This window comes from Erigeron canadensis, chromosome 4 (assembly GCF_010389155.1).
Source record: "Erigeron canadensis isolate Cc75 chromosome 4, C_canadensis_v1, whole genome shotgun sequence".
Taxonomy (NCBI): Eukaryota; Viridiplantae; Streptophyta; class Magnoliopsida; order Asterales; family Asteraceae; genus Erigeron; species Erigeron canadensis.
Genome location: NC_057764.1, coordinates 13377750 through 13401149, shown reverse-complemented (window position 1 = coordinate 13401149; position 23400 = coordinate 13377750).

Below are 23400 nucleotides of genomic sequence, written 5' to 3'. Positions count from 1 at the left end.
GTATTTTTATGACTCTAGCTATTTACAGACTCAAACTTACAAAATTAGTTCTTTGAGAGATTTAATATGAATCAGCATTCTTCATCCCATTGAGAAGAATTAACTTTTCAAATCGAGCCTTATCAAATGCTTTGGTATACAAAACGGCTAAACTATCATCAGTTATAACTTTTTCCAAATGAATCAACTTCTTTTGGGCACAATCACGCAAGAAATGATGTCTAATATCAATATGCTTGGTGACCTTATGCATGACAGGATTATTTGTAATGTCTATAGCTGACTTATTGTCTATTCTAATAGGAGTATCAAGAAAATCCATACCGTAGTCACGAAGTTGTTGCTGAATCCACAATACCTGGGAACAACAGCTACCAGCAGCCATATACTCTGCCTCACATGAAGACTGAGCAACACATGTCTGCTTCTTACACTGCCACGATACTAATCTTCCTCCTAACAACTGACAACCTCCAGTCGTAGACTTTCTATCATTGTTACAACCGCCAAAATCCGAATTAGTATATGCAACAAAATCAAACGTTCCTCCCATTGGATACCATAGACCAAGGGCCCTTGGTTTCCCTTAAGACGTAGAATACGTTTTGCTGCAACCAAATGTGACTCTTTCGGACTAGCTTGAAATCTAGCGCAAAGACAAACAGCGAACATAATATCTGGACGTGAAGCAGTCAGATACATCAATGAGCCAATAATAGCACGATAATAAGTTGCATCCACAAGTTCATCTTTCGGATCAAGAACCCCTAAACCATGATTTTGCTGAATAGGAGTACCATATGTCTTGGACTCTAACATTTGAAACCTCTCCAAGATGTCATCGACATATTTAGACTGGTGAATAAAGAATCCATCTTTCCTTTGATCGGCTTGCAGTCCGAGGAAAAATTGAAGTTCCCCTATAGCACTCATTTCAAATTCATTTTTCATGCTCATTTCAAACTCTTTGCACATCTTTATATTAGATGAACCAAAAATGATATCATCTACGTAAACTTGTACAATTAGATAATCTCGCTTCTTCCACTTGATAAACAATGTGCTGTCTATCGATCCTCTTGTAAATCCATTTGTCAACAAATGTGTCGACAACTTTTCATACCACACTCTGGGTGCTTGATGCAATCCATAAAGAGCCTTATCCGAACGATATTGTTAGAAATCCAAAAATAGTGATACATTGTAATTTAAGTTATGGACTTACGTGTTGTTAAGTCATGTGTTGATGATTTCTAAGGTTGAGGGGCTAATTGTAATAATTAGCATAGTTGGTTAGTTTAGACTATAAATAGCCCTCAATTCCTTAGAAATCATAACATTGGCATAACCTGATCATAACCTTGACATACCATTACACCTGAATAACACACACTTGATCCCAATTCTCTCTCAACACACACACAAACACCAAGAACACACACACACACTAAACCGCCATTGTTGATGTGAATTCGAGTGATAAAATCGTGTTATTACATGTGGTATCAGAGCAAAACATCGTTTTGATCTCGATCCATAACTGAATTCAATCACAAATCATCAAACAATCACCTTTAATTCTGTTTTTAATCCTATTCTTGTTCGTTTTTTTTAATCACTGAAAATTCAAAAATAACCTCTCAAATCACATAAAATCACAAATGTTTGTTCACCGTTCGATTCCTCATAGTTAATTACATAATCCTCTCAAGTTTCGTGTTCTAATTCGATCTGGATCAAAAGTTCAGATTTTGAGTTTTTGGCGCTAAAATTTGGGATTTGATTCTGTTGTCTTATAAGCTGAATTGTGTTAATCGGATCGTTGCTAAGGTGAAAACAAACTGTTTGCAAGTGGTTTCATGTTCCAATTCCCAGAAAAGCAAAAGATATTGAAGTTTTGAAAATCGTCAATGGAGTTGTTCATGTTCAGAGGTTGAAGACAACATTGTGAAGCTAAAACGATCTTATTTAGATCGTTTCAGTTTTTTTCCTTGATACTTACATTTTAGTGTTGTGGCTTGTAAAACGATACAATTTAGATCGTTTTGACAAGTGTGGTTGTGGTGTGAAGAGTTCATTGTGGCTAACTGATCCTTTGGATTGGTTTTGGTCAATTCAATTTCTTGAAAATAATCAAGTTTTGGTGAAATTCTGTGAAGAAATCTAAAACGATCTCTTTTAGATCGTTTCAGACTTTGAAAAACCAAAACGATCTCTTTTAGATCGTTTCAGTTTTGGTGAATCCAAAACGATCTCTTTTAGATCGTTTCATATTTCACTCAAACAATTCCTGGTTTGATTACTTCTTGGGTAACTGATCTTCGTGATTGGTTTTGCTCAATTCATTCCATTACATTTCATACCAAAACTCTGTCCAAATTCATTCAGAATACTTAGAATTTTCATCCAAACTTCAATTTAGATCGTTTCATTTCCAATCAAAATTTAGATCGTTTCAATTCCTTTATCAATTTAGATCGTTTTACTATCTTTCCAACTTTAGATCGTTTCATTCTATCTCATTTTAGATCGTTTCATACTTTCTTCAAAAATCAATTCAATTCTCAAATCAATTTCTAATGGCTACTCGTGAAGCGTTGGCTCTGGGTACTGATACAAGACCTCCAGTTCTTTATCGTGGTAACTATGGACTTTGGAAGAAAAGGTTCATGGATTATGTGGAACGTCAGACTAATGGTCACATGCTTAAGGATTCAATCATGAATGGACTTGCTATGCATCGTCATCCTACTACCGGTGCTATTTTGACTCCTGATCTTTTGAATGCCGAACAAAGAGATCGTACTGCTGCTGACAACAGAGCTAGGGCGTGCTTGTATCAAGCACTTCCTGATGAGATCTATGGCTCAGTTGATTCTTATGACACAGCAAAGGAGATTTGGGATGAAGTTGCTAGACAAATGGAAGGTGCTGATGTAACCTCAACAATCCGACTGACAAATGTCTTAACTGAGTTTGACAATTTTCAGAAATCACCAAATGAATCTCTCGAGTCTTTGTACTACAGATTTTGCAATGTAATCAATGAGCTGAGAAAGAACAAGGTCAAGAAAACTGAAATTGAGCTGAACATCAAATTCATCAAAGCACTTGGTCCCGAGTGGGAAGATTATGGAACTCAAATCAAGCAACATCAAGATCTAACCAAATTTACCATTCATACTCTTTATGAATCTTTCAAGTTGAATGAGCATCAAGTTCTAAGCAAATATTCATTCAACAAAGTGCCAGAAGTTGTATCTACTGATCCTTTGGCATTGGTTGTTGAAAGAAAGGTTTCTGAGGCTCTTAAAAGACAAATGACTGTTGTTTCTTCGTCTGATGAGGAGGGAGAAGATTTCTTGGCTCCAAGAGATGGTGTTCCTGATGAATTCTACCAAGCTCTTGCCGCTGTGACTAAGCATTTCAAGAAAAAGTATTTCAAAGCGAGGCCAACTAACAACAATCTTTGTACTTCATCAACAAGTGCATTTACAAAGAAGGAACAATATCATCACAAGAGTTTTGAACAAGGTGAAACAAGTGGTTCCAAGAACGGAGATAAGAAAGCAGAAACTGAGAAACAAATCGTGGAGAAAGGAAAAACATCTGACAAAAAGTGTTACAACTGTGGAGTTCCTGGTCATTTTGCTGTGGATTGCAAGCTGCCTCCCAAGAAGAATTATGAATACTACAAGCAGAAGATGCTCTTGGCAAAGCAAGTTGAAGCCGGTCAAGCCTTGATTGCTGAAGATGACAAGTGGCTTTTGTTGTCTGATGATGAAGATGAAGATCTGTCTGCAAATGTATGTTTCATGGCAAGGTTGAGCAAAGACAAAGTGTTGGAGACTGACAGCATTGACGAGGAATATCCCGATGATGAGGTAAATCTCGACTCTACTTTTCATCAATTAAGGATAAAGAGTCTTGTAGAATTGCCTTATCAAACTTGACGAATCATTACACTTCTTTAGCCAACAAAAACAAGAAATTGAAAAATAACATTTTATTTTCAAAAAGGGAGTACACCAAACTTCTTGAAGAAAATTCTAAACTACTTTTTGAGTATGATGCTATGAAACAAGAATTTCAAAACTATAAAGAACAAATGTTGGTTAAAGAATGTGAGATGAATGCGTCTCCTGATTTTAAGTTATTGGAAAAGTGCCATAATTTAGAAAAGACCATTCTTGATCTTGAAAAAGCCAATCAAGATCTTGAAGTTCAAAAGACCAATGAATGGCTTCGGGCAAATGCAAGACAAATGGATGTTGATATTCTGAATAAGAAGCTTCAAGAAGCTACACCAAACACAATTGAACTCGAAAGAAAAGTTTCTGATTTAAATCATAATTGTTTTTTAAAAGGCATTGAGATTGAAAACCTTGAAAGACAAATTGAGGAACATAAAAAGAATATACTTTTCTATCAAGAAAAGTTGTACAAAGTTGAACAAAATCCTCTTTTGGATTTCACTGCCTATTTCAATAAATCAAAGATTGATAGATCGGAACTTCTTCTTGGGTTGGGTTTTGAGAATATCACTCCATTGCAAAAAGCAAAAGAAGAAATTATACCTTTGTATGATGAGAAATTTTTGAGACTTGGTATGGTACAACAATTCATTAGTCCTTTGGATGACAAATTTGAGACTGATGAAGTTGAGAAGATTCAAAAGAATAAATTTTTGGTTAATTATGATGCTATCAATACTTCTTATGAAACAAAAAATTCTACAATTTTTGAATTAGAAGAGATTGCGTCTAATTTTCAAAACCAAGAATTTGTCATTTCTCCACCAAAACCAACTAAATTGTATATTCCATCCACATTTTTGGAAAAACAAATAGAAGGTTTACAACAAACAGTGGAATCTCAACAAAAACTCATTCATAATCTACAGTCTCAAAGTCCGAATTCGAAGAATGAATCAGTTGTTGTTGATATCAAGAAAGTTTGTGTGAATATTTCTACCCAAACTGATTTCAGTCTCTTAGTAGACCATTTCACTCAGACTACTTGTGATTCATCTACAAGTTCATCCACCCAGACCGTGACTGACTATTTTGCATGTACTTGTCAAACTACTGCTACTTCTATAGCTACAAATTATGTGCAATCTGATTTATCTGATGAAGATCTTGCGCATAACTTAGTTTTGATATGGTACTTTTATAGATTTTTCACATGCGAAAATCTTGATGAGCTAGTTGTTCACCCTAAGCTTTGTGCTAGTATAGGTGTTGATACTTCTACTCAATTTTCTTGTGAAACCAAGGATGTTTCAGTCCAAGTCGACCTTATTCCTGAGACTACCCTGGTATGATGTTGGACAACAAGATTCCTGATATTTCTACATTTTTGAATGAATTCACCAAAGATGATTTTGATAAATTCATGGAGGGAGAATATGTTTTTGACTCAGAAACTGAGAAAAATATTGAATCTATCAAAATCATAAATTTTCAAAAAGAAATAAAAGGAGAATCTCAAAAACTAAAATCAGTGACGAAAGCTCCAACATCATATTACTTCCAAGAACGAGTTAAACCCAAACTCGTCAAGGCTGAACAAAAGAGTTCTACCCCTTCTGTCAAGACTGAACAAAAGAGTCCTAACCCTCCAAAACCCGACAAACATGTTAAAAAGAAACAAGCTGAGACCTCACCAAAACCAAGGTATCACAAAGTGAAACTTTCAAATGACAATCCAAATGCTTCTTTGTCTAACTCTCAATCTAGTTCAATTTCTAAAGTGCCTAAGTCTAGCTCCGTTTTGCTAACTAGGGATACTTCAAATGGTGTAACTAGATATAGGGATAGATATGGATGGTTTTCAATTACCAAACCTAAGAAGCAAGAAGTTTTCTTAACCCCAAAAGAGACAAAAAGGATGAATAAGTTTAAAACCCCTCGTTCTAATCTTCTTAGTGTCAATTCAACAGGTGGAAAGACCAAATGGGTTCCTAAGTCATTAGAACCTAAGATCAATTTTAAGCAATTGTCTGTTGAGGAAAAGAAGAAGAGGAGGAGGAGAAAGAGTGTTGGTAACAGAAAGAAAAGAGTTTCTGTTGATTCAAACAATTCATCTTTAGTGAACAATGTTAATAAATCCAAGGCTATGCCTTGTAGGGCTGTAAACAATGATAATGGTCATGCTTGTTTGAATGCTGTTAATCATGTTACTTTTAATTCAAATGTGAATGTGCGTACTTTTTATACGAATGTGCTTATTGATGGTGTGCTTGTTAATGCTCATATTGATTCTAAAGCATGTTTGTATGCATATCCTAAGTTATACTCCCTGCCTGAGTTAACTAACCACAAAGGACCCGTCTTTAAGTGGGTACCTAAAGTCGGTTAAAATTTTTGATTGCAGGAAATAACCATCTGTGTATGGATACTTGATTCCGGGTGTTCAAAACACATGACTGGCAATAAATCATTGCTTAAGAATTTTGTTGAAAGGTTCGTGGGAACTGTTCGTTTCGGAAACAACAATTTCGCTCCAATTCTAGGTTATGGAGATATTGAAAGAAACGGAATTGTCATTAAGAAAGTCCATTATGTTGAAGGTCTGGGTCATAACTTGTTCAGTGTTGGACAATTCTGTGACAACAACCTTCAAGTTCTTTTTCGACAATCTCTGTGCAAAGTCCAAACTCTAGATGGAATTGATATCCTATGCGGAGATCGTGAAGATAATCTTTTCACAGTTAATCTTGATGATAACCAACCAACTGATAATATATGTCTTGTTTCAAAAGCTACTTCAAAAAATTCTTGGTTGTGGCATAGAAGGCTTTCTCACTTGAATTATCAAACCATCAATGCTTTAGTCAACAAGCAACTTGTTGAAGGCTTGCCTGACTACAAGTATGAGAGTGAGCATGTCTGTCCTTCTTGTGCAGTTGGGAAGATCAAAAGAACTTCTCATAAACCAAAGAAAATTCCACACACGTTGGCACCTCTTCATTTGCTTCACATGGATCTTTGTGGGCTTATGAAAGTACAAAGCAGAAACGGGAAGAGATATATTCTGGTTATCATTGATGATTATTCAAGATACACTTGGGTCAAGTTTCTTGCTTCAAAAGATGAAACAACTCAAATTTTGATCGATTTCATCACTTCCACTCAAGTGAATCTTCAACTTCCAGTCCGCTATATCCGTTCGGATAACGGTACTGAGTTCAAAAATGCCATCTTCGATGAATTTTGCAAATCAAAAGGCATTACTCACCAATTCTCTGTTGTCCGTACCTTGCAACAAAATGGTGTCGTTGAAAGGAGAAACCGTACGCTGGTGGAAGCAGCAAGGACAATGCTTGCTTATTCCAAGTTACCATCAAATATGTGGGCTGAAGCTGTTGACACTGTCTGTCACACACAAAATCGGTCCATCAACAATCAGCGTCATGAGAAGACTCCCTATGAGGTTATTAACAAACGCAAACCCAACATCAATTACTTCCATATTTTTGGGTGTGTCTGTTATACCTTGAATGATCGGGAAAATGTTGGAAAGTTTGAAAGGAAAGGTGACAAAGGTTACTTTGTTGGTTACTCAAAGACATCGATTGCATATCGCATCTTTAATCGTCGAACAAACACGATTCAAGAAACCATGAATGTTTGGTTTGACGAGATATCTAGCATGATATTTGAACAAGAAAGTTTGCTACGAACAATTAGTGATCCAAGTACTTCAAGTGCTTCCTCAAGGACGTCTACCTTAGCCTCAAAGTTCAAGAAATATCCAACTCCAACAAGTGAAAAGCTAGATATTCTTTTCGAAGAATTCTACAATTCAAAACTGATTCAAGAAAAGGAACCTCAAGTCATCAATGAACCAATTCCGAACAATGATCCTATTCAAACAAATGAACCAGTTCCTGACAACAATCGTGAATCATCTTCAAATTCTTCAGAGCAAGAAGAATCATCTTCAAGTGATATTTATTCTCAAAAGAATGTTCAAGAACAACCTTCTCAAATCACCCAAACAACAAATCCATCAAATACTCCAAATGTGTATGTACCACTGGATTTTGATCATCCAAATTTTGAGGAAAGAGTTCTTCCGAGCTATGATTCCATTTCTCAATAGAACCCTGGATTTAATGATGATAATGTTGACATTCATCAACAAGATCCTCTTCCTCATGACAACAAGTGGTCGCGTATGCGCAGAGATCATCCTACAGAATAGATCATCGGAGATCCACAAGCTGGTGTTTCTACCCGTACTACAGTCAATGAGTGTCTTGTTGCACTTTCACTGAGTAACATCGAACCCAAAACAGTCTCTGAAGCTCTTTGTGAACCAGAGTGGGTTAAAGCAATGCAAGATGAATTAGCTCAGTTTGAGAGACTAAAGGTATGGAGATTGGTTCCAAATCCAAGGAAAGAACCAATTCGCACCAAGTGGATTTTCAAGAACAAGAAGGATGAAAATGGAGTTGTAGTAAGGAACAAAGCTAGATTGGTTGCAAAGGGTTACTGCCAACAACCTGGTGTGGATTTCGACAAAACTTTCGCTCCTGTTGCAAGAATGGAGGCCATTCGTATATTCTTAGCTTATGCCGCATTCAGAAACTTCACAGTGTTTCAAATGGATGTGAAGACAGCATTCTTGAATGGAGAACTCAAAGAAGAAGTTTACGTAGAGCAACCTGAAGGTTTTGTTGATCCTAATAAGCCAAACCATGTCTACAAGTTAGACAAGGCTCTCTATGGTTTGAAGCAAGCACCCCGAGCATGGTATGATTCCTTAACTACTTTCTTACTCAAAGGAGGCTTTACCAAAGGCACTATTGACCCTACCATGTTTATTCGTAAGCAAGGTAAGCATGTTTTACTTGTCCAAATATATGTTGATGACATTATGTATGTAACCCGTGCTTAAATGATGTATTTATTACTTCGTGGCTTATGCACACTCAGTGTATAACCCGTGCTTATTTGTGTTATTTATTTCATAATGGCTTGCATATACTCTGTATGCAACCCGGTTTTAAAAAGAAAAAATTATTTATGTTTCAAAGTTGGAATTAATTCATGTTATTATACATATAAATTGATATAAGATAATGCAGAATTGAACGCCTTTGTGTACTTCCAAGTGGTCTTATATGAATGTATATGTGTAATATATTGGATTTTCATCATGATAAACTGAGTATCACAAGATGTTGATTGCAATTTTGTTGCACCTGTTTCAAAAACTCTCAATTGTTGATATGAGAAGCAAAGGATTGAACGCCCTTGTGTACTCCTGAGTTGTCTCATCTTGAACAATTGATTGAGTTCAATTTTCATAAAACCTGTTTTGATTTCACACAAATTATTTTTGCTCCACCTTTTCTATGAAAATCTTTTTGATCTATCTTTGCATAGATTAAGGGGGAGTTTGTGATTTCAAATCTCTTTCAAACTTCAAATGTGTTTTTTAAACATTTTTTTTCTTCACATTTGATGATTTTTTTCCAAAATATTTTCTTCAAAAGAAGTTCGGTGTTTAGTTAGCACATGAGCGACTAGGTTTTTCTCAAAATTCTACTCCATGAACTTCATCATCGCCGATGAGTTCTAACCCAGGAGTTTTCACTTCTTTCATTAGATAGTGAGGGTATTTTTGAGTGATGATGAATTCGTGCAACTAAGTTGGAGGGAGTACAGTCGAAAAGTGAGAGGATATGGTGATAATGTTGTGAGAAAAGGGTTAAAAGACTTGATACCCTTCTCTAAAATTCTCAAATCGCTGGGTAAAACACATTTCTATCGGATGTCATTTGTTGATATCTCGGTATTGAAGAAGCCTTCATGGACCCAGTGAAGCGATGCACATCTTTACCTAACCACTCAAGTGTTTCTTAACAAATGCTTGTTTTATTTCTCACGGAGATTTTCTCATTTCTATTGACTCTTCATTTGGAAGACGTTGATATTGAAAAAGGGTGACACTTTGCTCCAGTCCCCGACTTCATTTGATCACTTTGTGTCTAGAGCTCTCGTGATTGATCATTAATTTGATCGTTATTCATTCTTTAGGACACATTTGCATCATATCTTTGTGATATACATGCTTATCCTTGTGATATAGCCAGAACATTTGTAGTGATATCTTAATTGATATTTCACGATGATCAAATGGAAATCCTACCATTGCTAACATCATTTCCAGTTTTGAACGTAGGTCTCATAATTGCATTTGTGTGATTATTGAGTTAACAAGAAGTCTATTGTGACCTTGGATTTTTTCCTAAAAGTCTTTAAGGATAGTAGAACATGGTTATCGAACGCTTAGGTGACACTGACCATGGTTTACATTCTTTGAAGCAATCTTGAGGTTGGAAAGCCAAAAGACCAAACTCTGTTAGAAGTTTGCTTTGTGCATTTCTCAATGATACATAGGAAATCCGATAAATGGTATACATTTCTTTCGGTCATTTCATTAATCCTTTTGATTTTTGAATGTAAACGGATCATTCTTATCCGGTATCTTTTCTCATCACCCCAACACAGAAAACACCAACACCATAATAAAATGCTTATACCAACAACTTCAACCTTACATTTTAGTCACCCATAGGGTTATTTGGGTTGGATTAATGGTTTGGGTTGATGAGTTGTTAGTTCATATATCTTTATGTAAACACCATTGAGCTATGGTTCTTTTGATTTCTTTTGACATTCTATTCAATCAATGTTTGCATAATGACATTGGTTCCCAACATTGTCATAATGAGGGGGAGAAAATAGTATGATTGATTTTTGATTGAGGAAGAAATTAGAATGATTTTAAGGATAAGAAGATCAAGATCAATAATGAAAGGATGCTCACTCAAGATGTTACAAAAAGTTCAAAAATGCTCCAATCAAAGACTGTGATTACTCATGAATTGAGGAGGAGCATGATTACTTTCATAAAAGAATTTCCAAAACCTTATTGAAATATTTACTCTCAAAAGTGTTCAAGATGATGTGACAAAGATCAAAGCTTCAAAGGACAAAAGGCTGAAGATTCAAGACAAAAGAAGAAAAGCTTCAAAAAGAGTCTTCATCAAATTAAAGATCTTCAAGTCATACAACAACACTTTACCAAAAGCTACATTGCACATATCAAGGGGGAGAGTACATATTTCTGAAAATTCATTCCAAGACTTCAAAGAAAAGACTTCAAGATTCGAAGATTGAAGAATTCAAGACAAGTTCATACCTTCCGCATTTCAAAAGACAACTCTGATCTTTGATTCAACAATCCTCGAAGATTTAATACACACACACTCATCATTCTCTGTTTAAAAAGGAACACTAAGAATCAACAAATGATTTTAGCTTCAAGAAGTCCAAGACCAAGACTGAATCAAGTTCTCCAAAGACAATGAGAAAGCTTTGAAGACTTGTTTCAACACACCAATTGTCTTCACCACCTGGCTCATCAAATTCATTCCTACAAGACAAAACAGCACGTACTTCAGACCTTACAATATATCACTAAGGGGGAGAATGTTAGAAATCCAAAAATAATGATACATTGTAATTTAAGTTATGGACTTACTTGTTGTTAAGTCATGTGTTGATGATTTCTAAGGTTGAGGGGCTAATTGTGATAATTAGCATAGTTGGTTAGTTTAGACTATAAATAGCCCTCAATTCCTTAGAAATCATAACATTGGCATAACCTGATCATAACCTTGACATACCATTATACCTGAATAACACACACTTGATCCCAATTCTCTCTCAACACACACACAAAAACCAAGAACACACACACACACTAAACCGCCATTGTTGATGTGAATTCGAGTGATAAAATCGTGTTGTTACAGATATGCTCTTCTTGGATAATTCGGATCTTCAAACCCCGGTGGTTGGTGAACATACACTTCTTCTTTGACTTCACCGTATAAGAAGGCACTCTTAACGTCTAACTGATACACCTTTATACCTTTGAAACTTGCATAGGCTAAAAATAACCTTATAGCTTCAATCCTAGCAACTGGCGCAAAAGTTTCGTTATAGTCATATCCTTCTCGTTGTGCAAACCCCTGAACAACCAAATGTGCTTTATTTCTAGTAACGATCCCTTTGTCATCTCGTTTGCATTTATATACCCAATGAGTTCCAATCGGTTCTTTACCTCTAGGCACATCTACTAACTCCCAAACTCCAAGTTTTTCAAATTGAGCTAATTCTTCTTGCATAGCTTCAACTCAACATGGATCTTGAAGTGCTGCCTTAACATTCTTAGGTTCTACTTGTGAAATGAAACCAGAATACAAACACTCAGTTATCAATCTAGTGTCTTTCACTTCACAAAACAAACTAGTCAGTTCCTTATTCAGCTGATTTCTAGTTCGAACAGGTTTTGTAGCATTACCAAGAATATTTTCAACTGGATGATTCTTATTAATTCGATATTGAGGAACCGATACGGAGAATTGTATTGATGTTGGATTCCCTTTGACAAACAAAAGACATCCATCACGTTATTTCTAAATTCAGTCCCATTGTCACTCCTGATTCTCTTAACATGAACTCCATAAATGTTTTGCAGTTTTGACAAAGAAATTTATCAAAATCTGCGGAGTTTCATCTTTCGATTTAAGAAAGAATACCCATGAGAATCTCGAGTAATCATCAGTAACCACCAAACAGTAATACATCCCACCGATACTTCTTACATTCACTGGACTAAATAAATCCATGTGAAGTAACTCGAAAGGATTGGCAATAGAATTTTCTTGTTTCGGTTTATGTGCAGACTTTTGCTGTTTACCTTTCAGACCAGGTACACATTTGTCTTCCATTCCAAACTGTTTCATGGGAACGCCGTCAACCAAACCATGTTTGACAATGTCATTCATCTTTCGGAATTTAATATGTCCCATTCTTCTATGCCATAACAAAGATTCAGATTCGTTTGCTTTTGTTAATAAGCAAACAGACTCCTTAGGATCATCAACACCTAACACAAGGCCATAGATATCTCTCTTCCTAGGAGCTTTCAGCAGGATCCAGTCTTTAGGAATAACATATCCTGGTTTCAATATACACTTTCTCAGTAAAATGGACATTGTTTCCCTTGTCACAAATCTGAGAAACACTTAATAAATTATGTGCTAACTGTTCCACATAATTGACTTTCTCCAACATAATCTTCCCATTGACAACATTAGCTTGGCCCGAGATGTTGCCGCCCTTGGGACCTGCGAAACTAACATACGAACCATTTACATCTTCATAATTGGACAAAACATTCTTGTCCCCTGTCATGTGCCGAGAGCATCCACTGTCAACATACCAAAGACTGATAGGCTTCCTTGGTTCTCCCTGCACATCAGACAATAAGATGGTTAGTTTCTGAAGGGAACCCAAACCTTTTGAGGTTTAGGTTTTTCGAATTCATCTCTAATGATCAATTCGGTCCAATATCCATCGCTCTGTAATGGAGCCTTGGATGAAGATGGTGTCATTGACTGTTTCTTAGGTGAAGTGAAACAAGTCTTAGGAGGTGAATTCCTTGGTGAGTGAGTACCAAATCTAGGTTGACTCCCTAATCGATCATAGAATTTAGACGAACTATTAATTCTAGAAGGAGGAGGTCGATTTTGTTGAGCCACCTTCCTAGGTGAATAACTCCTTTGAGGTGTAAGAGAACGACTCGGACTTATACTACTAGAAGTAGTATTCAGTGAAGGTCCCTGTCGTTTTGGTGTCTTAGATCTATTGAAATTAATCTTTTGATCTGTAACAATAGACTCACCATATGACACATTTTTAAGTAACTTAACATAATTTTGTGCATCTTTATTATTAGGATGTCCTTTTGCATACCTCTCATAATAATCTTTTTTATATGCACTCATAAATTGTGGTGAAGCTACTTGTTCAACTAATTTACCCTTCCTTTTAGTATTAGGAATATCACCAACATCCTTTGACTTGACTTGACTGTCATTCTTAGGATTCTTGACCTTTCTATTTGGACATTCAATAGCTATATGACCTTTCTCACCACAAGTATAACACTTTTTTGCTTGTTGTTTTCTAGATTGACCATATTCTATTTCAGGGATTGGTATACCATACTCCTTCATTTCCTTTATGGTATCAAGCATCTCTATTGCTTCTTCCATAGTTCTTGCTGGTTTAAAAGGAGCATAATGTATATCCTTATATAGAATTTGTTCAGCTAACCATTCTTATTTATTTTCCACACACCAAACTTTATCAATTTTTGATTTAGGTTCAATCCTATTTATAGATACTTCTTTATCATAGAAAACTGTATCACAGTCTTTCAATGTGTAGTATACTACTTCATCTGGATTAAAATCTAATTTCCTTTGTTGGTGATCTCTTTGTAGAAGTAAATCAGAATCTTTAATCACGTTACTTTCCTTCTTAAGAATAACATTTTCAATAGTTAAGTAGTTAAATTTTCTTTCAATTTTAATACCTCAAGTTTCAAATCTGACACCATTTTACAAACGTCAACTATAGAAAACAAAGAACAAGATACCTTCTGATCTGCAGCCTTGCAAACTACCATGTATGCAACAAAGTCTTTAGTTTTCATACCTTCAAGTATCACGAAGTTCTTCATTTGTTCTTCAATGCTTTTCATAGAAATGTCATCAGCTGACTCGATGACTCTTCCTTTTCTTCAGATGCTTTCACTGCTGTCATAGGTTCACTCTCAGATCTTAGAGTCTTAGCAACATATAATATGCGGCATATCAAGGTGAGTCATAGCCCCCTTTCAAACTATTTTATGTGTTTAACTATCAGGGTGAAAAGCATGATATATAAATGAAAATTGCTTTTATATACATATATATGAAATGATTGTTGATAATATGACTATGAAATGAATTTGTTTCGTATGTTCAATGTGATAAATGTTTTAAGATGAGCTTGAGTTCTGTCAACTCGTTTTCTTTCGGTAAACTACTATTTACTCCGAAAGTGGAGGCCTGTAGTTAGAGAGTTGCGCAAGTAGGTTTCGTCCACTCACCCATAAGTGTAACGGTGGAAGGTTGGTTGCCTTTGTGACGACCCTCACTTCCAGTCCGACCATAGTGGTGCTCCAGCTACCTTAAATTTAAATGGTCTTCTCCATGGCACGACCCTATTATTATTAATACGGCACTTGATTGACAGCTTATGCTATGAAATGAATTATATATATATTGTTGGACTTGATAAAATGGTAGTAGTAGTGGCTCAAGCATTTACTCATCAAAGTTTACTTGAATTATGCCCTTGTGGCTAAATGAAATTGATATTATTATGATGAATATTATGAATTGAACATACGGTTTGGGTATTGGACCTTATGCGGAATCTTGAAAGTTGTTGAATTTGGTGATAATGGAATATTGATAACCGAATGATTTTAGGTATGATATACGATAAATCGATTGATATATTTTCTCTCATAATGATTTTGATAAATGAGAACTTATAAGTTACCATGGATTCTTCCAAGTCTTGAAATAACATCATAGTATTTGGAAAGCTTGATGGTTTGATATGAGATTTTGTCGGTCTTATGGATTGAGATCTCAAAATGTAATGATAATATACTTTCTAAGTGTTAAAATGGGCATGTACCAAGATTTATAAAAAAAACCTATGCACTCACCAACTACGTTTTTGTAGTTGACACTTTTTCTTCATGCTTTTCAGGATATAAGCTTAAGCATTGAGGATTTATATGCTTCATGATTATGTGCATTGCACCTTGGAGTCAAAGATCAAACCTTGTGATGGGCAATGGAATCTACCTTGATCATTGTAGCTTACTATTCCATGTGCTTGTTATTTGTTTTGTGGACTTAATATCCAAGTATGGTGGACGCATTTGTACTTGGAAATTGGTTCACATGCTTGTACATTTGTAAATTATTTTTATCAAATAAAGCTATGCTGAATGTTAATTATAATCCTTTGTTTTGAATACTCGACTTTCTGTACATCTCATTGTTCCGCCTTAGTTGGGGTGCTACAGAAAATGGTATCAGAGCCAAGGTTATAGAGAACATTGGAGTTCCTACGGGAATTTCAAAACTATAACCACTTTTCAAAACGATTTTTATAGTCGAGTCGAGCATGAGGTTAAGTGAATTAGTTTGAGCTTTACATGGTAGGACCCTAATTAAACATAGAGTCATGAATCTATGTTTAATTATGAGATAACCATGTAAAACTCAAACAACCACTTGGACTTATGTTTAAAAGGATTCCTTTTCAAAACAAAAAAAAGAGAGATCTTTATTAAATCTGTTTTTATGAGCATACGTGTTGCATTTGTCTAATTCACCTAAGCACATATAAGGATTCGAGACTTGCTTTAGTTGAGGATTATGCTAGGTTGGTAGGATTCCTCTTCTTGCACATTAGAAGTGAAACGAATCTGTGCTTGGAGTGTTGTGGGAAAAGAGGTTTGTCTTGCTGTTCGTGAGTTCTTTAGAAATGGTACTATACTACGGCAGATTAACCATACGATTATTGCTCTCATCCCGAAGGTAACCACTCCTTTTTCTGTTAATGATTACCGGCCTATCTCTTGCTGTAATACACTCTATAAATGTATCAGCAAAATTATTACTAATAGAATTAAGGAGGGTTTAGGTGACATTGTCAGTATTAATCAATCAGCCTTTGTACCGGGAAGGAAAATCTCTGATAACATTCTATTAACCGAAGAGCTTATGCATAATTATCATAGAAATTATGGTCCTCCCAGATATGCGTTCAAGATTGATATTCTAAAAGCATATGATACAGTTGATTGAAATTTTCTTGAGATAGTATTGAAGGGATTCGGGTTTCACCCTATTATGGTGAAATGGATAATGGGATGTGTCATGACTACCTCATTCTCTATATGTGTCAATGGAAATTTATGTGGTTTCTTTCAAGGGAAGCGTGGGTTGAGGCAAGGAGACCCGTTGTCTCCATACTTATTTACCATGGTTATGGAAGTCCTCACATTAATTTTGCAGAATTCGGCTAAGATTACACGAGGATTTAGATTCCATAAACATTGTGAGAAACAAGAATTGATTAACCTATGTTTTGCTGATGATTTATTCATGTTTTCTAGGGGTGATACGAGATTAGCAAGGGTCATTATGGATTCGTTAAAGTCATTTAGTGATATGTCGGGACTATTTCCTAGCTTGCCTAAATGTACTTTGTTTTTCTGCAATGTTCCCGATCATACAAAGCAGGTGATCCTAGATATCATGCCCTTTGCTGAAGGTAATCTTCCGGTTAGATACCTTGGTGTTCCACTTATTTCATCCCGACTCTTGTATAAAGATTGTCAAGTGCTGGTGGAAAAGATGGAGAAAAGGATAACAGATTGGAGAAATAGGACCTTGTCATTTGCTGGTCGTCTTCAATTAATCAGGTCGGTATTGTCATCTTTACATATCTTTTGGGCATCTGTATTTATTCTTCCGAAACGCATTATCGATGAGTTAGAATCTAAAATGCGGGACTTCCTTTGGAACCAAGGACAGTATATTAAAGGTAAAATGCTGGTCTCTTGGAAGAAGATATGTGTTCCAAAAGAGGAAGGGGGGCTCGGCATTAGGAGAATTGCGGATGTAAATAAAGCACTAATGGTTACCCATATCTGGAGTATTTTGAATAGTAGAGAATCTTTATGGGTAAAATGGATACATTCTTATCGGTTAAAAGACAGGAACTTTTGGGATGTTCGAATCCCATCTAATTGTAGCTGGGGTTGGCGTAAAATGCTACAACTTAGAGATCAAATTCGTCCCTATTTATGGTCGAAAATCGGTGATGGTCGTAACACCTCAGCTTGGTTTGGAAAATGGGCAGATGGTTGCCCATTAAATGCGTATATATCCCTTAGACAGATTGTTCAAGCTGGGTATAACTTGAATACGAAGGTTGCTGATGTTTGCTATGATGGGGAGTGGCAATGGCCTACGGCTTGGCTGGACTTGTTTCCAGTTTTAATATCCTTTCCTATCGTCACACTAAACCCAAATAAAAAAGATGAACTGTATTGGAAAGATGCAATTGGGAAAGATGTGAGTTTTAACTCGTCAATCGCTTAGGATACATTACGAGAAAAAAGGGAAGAAGTGCCATGGTACAAGATTGTCTGGTCGAAGCATATAATACCGAGGCACGCTTTCTTGATGTGGCTTATTGTAAATCGAAAACTTAAAACTCAAGACATCATGATACAGTGGCATGGTGGAAGAAATATGAACTACAACCTTGTTTGTTGTCCCTTATGCAAACAAGGCCCGGACTCACATAACCATTTATTTTTTGAATGTAGTGTTTCTTCGCAGGTTTGGGTCAAAGTTAGACATCTTGCACAATTGGAGCATGTGGATTCAAAATGGGATGATATATATGTTCAGCTAAGTAGCTGAGCCAATTCAAATTCTGCAAAGAGTGTGATCGGAAGGTTACTTGTAGCAGCCTCAACATACTTTGTCTGGCAAGAGCGCAATCAACGACTATTTACCAATAATACTCGATCACCAGAAGTACTTGCTGATCATATTGCTGCTACGGTTCGGTTGAAGCTTGTTACATTGAGACCTTCGAATACAATTCAAGTGGGATCCTTTATAAAAGCTTGGAATTTGCCACGTGAACTTGTGGTGCTTGATCATACATAATCGGCGCATATCTGATGTAGTTTATTTGATGATAACATTTACCGATTAGGTGCTGATGTGTAGTAGTCTTATTGTGTTCGATAGTTGATTTGTTTCACATATGTATGGCCTGTCATGCATATGAACTAGTATGGTACTTCAGCCATACTACTTGTTTTGTAAGGTTTGGTTATGGTATAAAATTTACAGGGGTATACCCATTAACCAAAAAAGTGAAACGAATCTAAGATTGAAATATATATTTGTTTATACATGCTACTCTATGCTATAACATGCAAACTTGGGCATGATTGATTTGATTGCAATATGAAAGTTATAAGGTACAATATGAAAGTTGTAGTGTGCAATGTGAAAGCTTGTATTTTCAATGTGAAAGTTTAAAGGTGCAATGTGAAATTTTTGTGAGAAATGCATGCGCAAAAGATTTATGAGTTATGATGTTGAACTTTAAGTAGCATATGCACTATAAAATAATGTGATTATTATGAAGCATGAAATTATTTTCGAATATGACTTGTTTAAGTTATTGGGTGATGAGACTGATTATTTAAGAATGAACCGAAAGGGGATATAGGTATGACGACGAGTTACTATGAAATTCTATAGCCGATATGGATATAAGAGCTTTTACTCTCTAAGTTTGGACTATTTGAAATATGGATATAAGAGCCCTTACTCTCTAAGTTCGAGCTATTTGAAATTTGCGTGTGAATATTGCGATGATTATGTAGTCATGCCTTACTATTGAGATACTTATTGCACCCTAAGGTTGAGCTATGTAAGGACTAGTGCGTAGATGATGTAATGACTATATAGTTGTGCCTAATTATGAGATAGTTATGATGCTCTAAGATGTGACAATTGAGAACTAGTAATTGCTTGATATGATGATAATATGGTTAGTCCTTACTATCAAGATAGATATTGTATGTTGAGATTCGACTGCTTGAGAACTAGTGATTGCCCTTGGGAAATTCATTATAAACTAGAAATTTTCTAAGTATGAAAGTTGTCATTAAGTACCCCTCCGATATTCGTTCACTCGTGCTTTTTGAAACTATTCAATATCATTTTTCTTATGACACCGCTATTCATTATTTACATACGACGACGCGATATCACCCATAAAGCATCCTCTCACGAGTTTTTGACGATATACTCTAAGGATTATAGTCCCAAGATATGACACGGCTTGAAGATATCTACGCACAACCTTTTTATGCGATCTACGCACAATCAAAGTACAAGGAAGCAAATTTTCACAAGCGGTGTTGAAGTAATCCGTTTAACTCACTTAAGAATATCAATTTGAGTAGTCATCTTATTCTTGCTATGAACTCTTACTCCCCACTTCCACATTGGAGCTATGTAAGTAATTTCGACAATCTGGAGGACCAAACACGATGAAAGCATGGTTCTTATTCTTTTCCAAAGATTTACGATTCCATTAATCCACGAATGACTCGACGCAACACCTGAAAAGTGCTGAGACCAAGTAACTAATACCACCCACTCACAACAACGTTAAGAGAAGGACCCACTCGATACAAGGAAGTTCATGAAACTAGTGAGATAGAAAAGTATAGTATAGAAGATACTATAGACTAGTATACCTAATGAAAGCGATGCCTTGGATATGGTCTACATGTGAGTAAGTGAAGAGGCAATTGAACTGAGGCCTCAAATCGATAAAGGAATTGAAGGTCCATTCTATCCACGTAAAAATGGAGCCTTGACGGCAATTAGAAGAAATTCCAGAGTTACCATTGAGCGAAGATGTAATTAAGGAGGATAAGAAGCTATATAAAAATTATGTGACCCCCGCGATTTGAAGATAAATGAAAAATGATTTGGGACTACTCTGGAGGACAAGAGTAGTTACAAGTAGGATTAGGAAATCTGGCGAATTGAAGGTAGTCGAAAATGATAAGAAGATTTGACGGATTGAAAACTGCCAAAGAACGTAAGAAAGCAAGGTGGTTCAAGGAACCTACTTAAGAAGGTGAGTAATGAGCTTGCTTAGAGGGGAAAGCGAGATGAAACGAAGAGCATGAAATCCCTTACATTTTTCTAGAAGCAAAATGTTAAGGGGGTAATCACAACAAAAGAAGATACTCGAACATGGAGAATGAAGCGCGAGACTATACGTTATCGTTCAAGAAGAGTTATTCAGTAGCATCATTGAAGGTGATGTAAAGTAGAAGGTAAAGTAAAGGAAGACGATTTAACCCAAACTGTAAAGTGAGGACATTGACGTCACCTACAAGATGTAGTGCTGGAGGTATTCATCTTTATAGCACTCCTCGTGTTATTCCTTAAATATCACTTGGAGAGCCTCATTCGAAAGACAAGCTATTAGTAGAGCATATCAACTAAGCCAAGAGAAAGCAGTATGTGCCTAACACCGATGGAAGCTAGCTTTACTAAAAAGGAGAAGTATGGTCGATAAATAGAGGAAGGACAATGACCTGTGATGGTTATCCCCTCAAGGTCAACGGTCATAGGGAAGTAAGCTAAAACGAGGCAAACCCGAGTGAGAAAATTTTAGAACACATGGTGAACAGTCAAGAACCATCGACCCACGAAGTGGTGCGACCAAGAAAAGTAAAGAATGAAAACAACATGAAATCGCTAAGTTAGTAGTGAAAGCAAATAAGGAATATAACATTAGAAGTCAAGGCACATACCACCACAACGATTGAGGGAGTTGGTCGTTGAATTAACTTTCAAGAAACTACAAACTCCGGGAAGAGCTATTTATGGAACACTGGAACGAAAGTGTGATAATGATAACATACATCTGTGATGAGTTGGGATTCAAGGGTCCCTATAACTATGATCTGACAAGTACCCCTGAATTCACTTCGAGGACTAGCGACTGCGCGTGTGTCATCTAAGATGACAATTACTCCGGTAAGAGATAGATCTGAGTGGCGAAATGGTAAGGAGTATGGTGATCCACAAGAACACGAAAGAAAAATGGGGAAAACTAAATGCTTGAGGGAAGGATGAGGCATGAAGTTTCACCTAAATTATGTTACATCGCGAATCCTACAAGCATTAGGCTAGTGTACTTGAAAAGAAGCTTAGCTTAGAAAACTAAAAGTAGATATGAGGCTTTAGAGAGCAAGGTCATTGGAAGTTTTGTGTAGGCCTGAAAGGACCTAAGAAAAATTGTCCTTGAGAAGGGATCCATACTAATAAGGGTTTGAAGTGTCCGGCTTACCAAGATGGTGAGGATTTGATATGATTAGTTGTAAGCACAAGGATTGTGTAAACTCTACCGTGAGGATTGCGTAGGAATAGAGTAGAAATGGAAGAGGTTATATGTGCAATGTTGAAAAGGAGTTAGCCTGAAATGTGTCATAAAGGGTAATACTTCTACATTATTAGAGGTCCCATAAAAGGATTTGAAAGCCAATATCAGCCAGAGCAAGATAGAAGTGAGTAACTATGTGACTGGCGAATAACGAAAGAGGTTCAAAAAGGGGACAAAGTCGAAGGACAAAGGCGAGCATGAGGAGTAAAATGGAACTATACATGACCGATTTCCCTTGCACGCCATAAAACAACAAGGACGACGTTGAAAACCCTAAAATGAGGTACTACAGAGATGTACCTTTGCAAATTTTAGTGTAACCCGGCATGATGGATTAGTATCACTCTTGTTAAGGGGGTAAATCTAGTCACACAAGAAGTCAATATTTTCAAGTAGCGGCAAGCATGTCCAACGTCATGCCAAAGAGGGATGAAAGTAGGCGAGAAGTCGTTGGAACGATTCTTTGATTGGGAAAGAAAACGAAAAAAGAAAGTATACAACGTGACAATGGGAGTAAGTAGCCACCAATGACTGATTTCGGCATGATGTTTCGACAACCAATCCATACCGATGACTATGTCAAAGCTTCCTAATTTTACAGGCATTAAGTCTATTGGAAAAGGACGATCAGCTAAGTTTATAGTACATTCTTGAAATATTTTGTCGGTAGACATGAGTTTTACGTTAGCTAATTCTACTGTATACTTAGCATCTAATTTATCGGGAATTGTATTTAGTGACGAGGTGAATTCTTCAAATACAAAGCATTTTTCAACACCAGTATCAAATAGAACAGATGCATAGAAGTTGTTGATAAGGAACGTACCCGTAACGAGGTTAGGGTCATTCCGAGCTTGTTCTGGTGTGATAACAAATGCTCTCCCACAAGCTGGTTGGACATTCATGACATTCAGCTTTGGGCAATTTGGCCTCCAGTGCCCGTTATCTCCACAATGGTGACAACCTCCAGGTGCGGTTCTGATATTAGTAGGTGGGGTAGTCTTACAATCTCTTGTAAGATGGCCATACCTTTTGCACTTTTCACAGTACTTGCAAGGTCCTTGATGATTACGCTTGCACTGGCCACAAACTGGCGAGTTTCCCTTGTTTGGCATGTTATTGCTCAGGCTCGCGTTGTAGGCTCTTATATTATCAGGCTTCCTGAACGGTCGAGGAGTAAAGTTTCTTCCTTGGTTCCCATCCCATTTTCTCTTATTATCAAAGTTCCTAACTTCCGCAGTCTTGATTACTGCTCCGTGACGAATTGCTTGATCCATGAGCTCATGAGTTAAACGAACAGCATTTGCAAGCGTAACGGGTTTTGATGCCATCACATTCCCTTGGATAGACTGAGGAAGTCCCCAAAGGTATCGCTCAACTTGTTTGTACA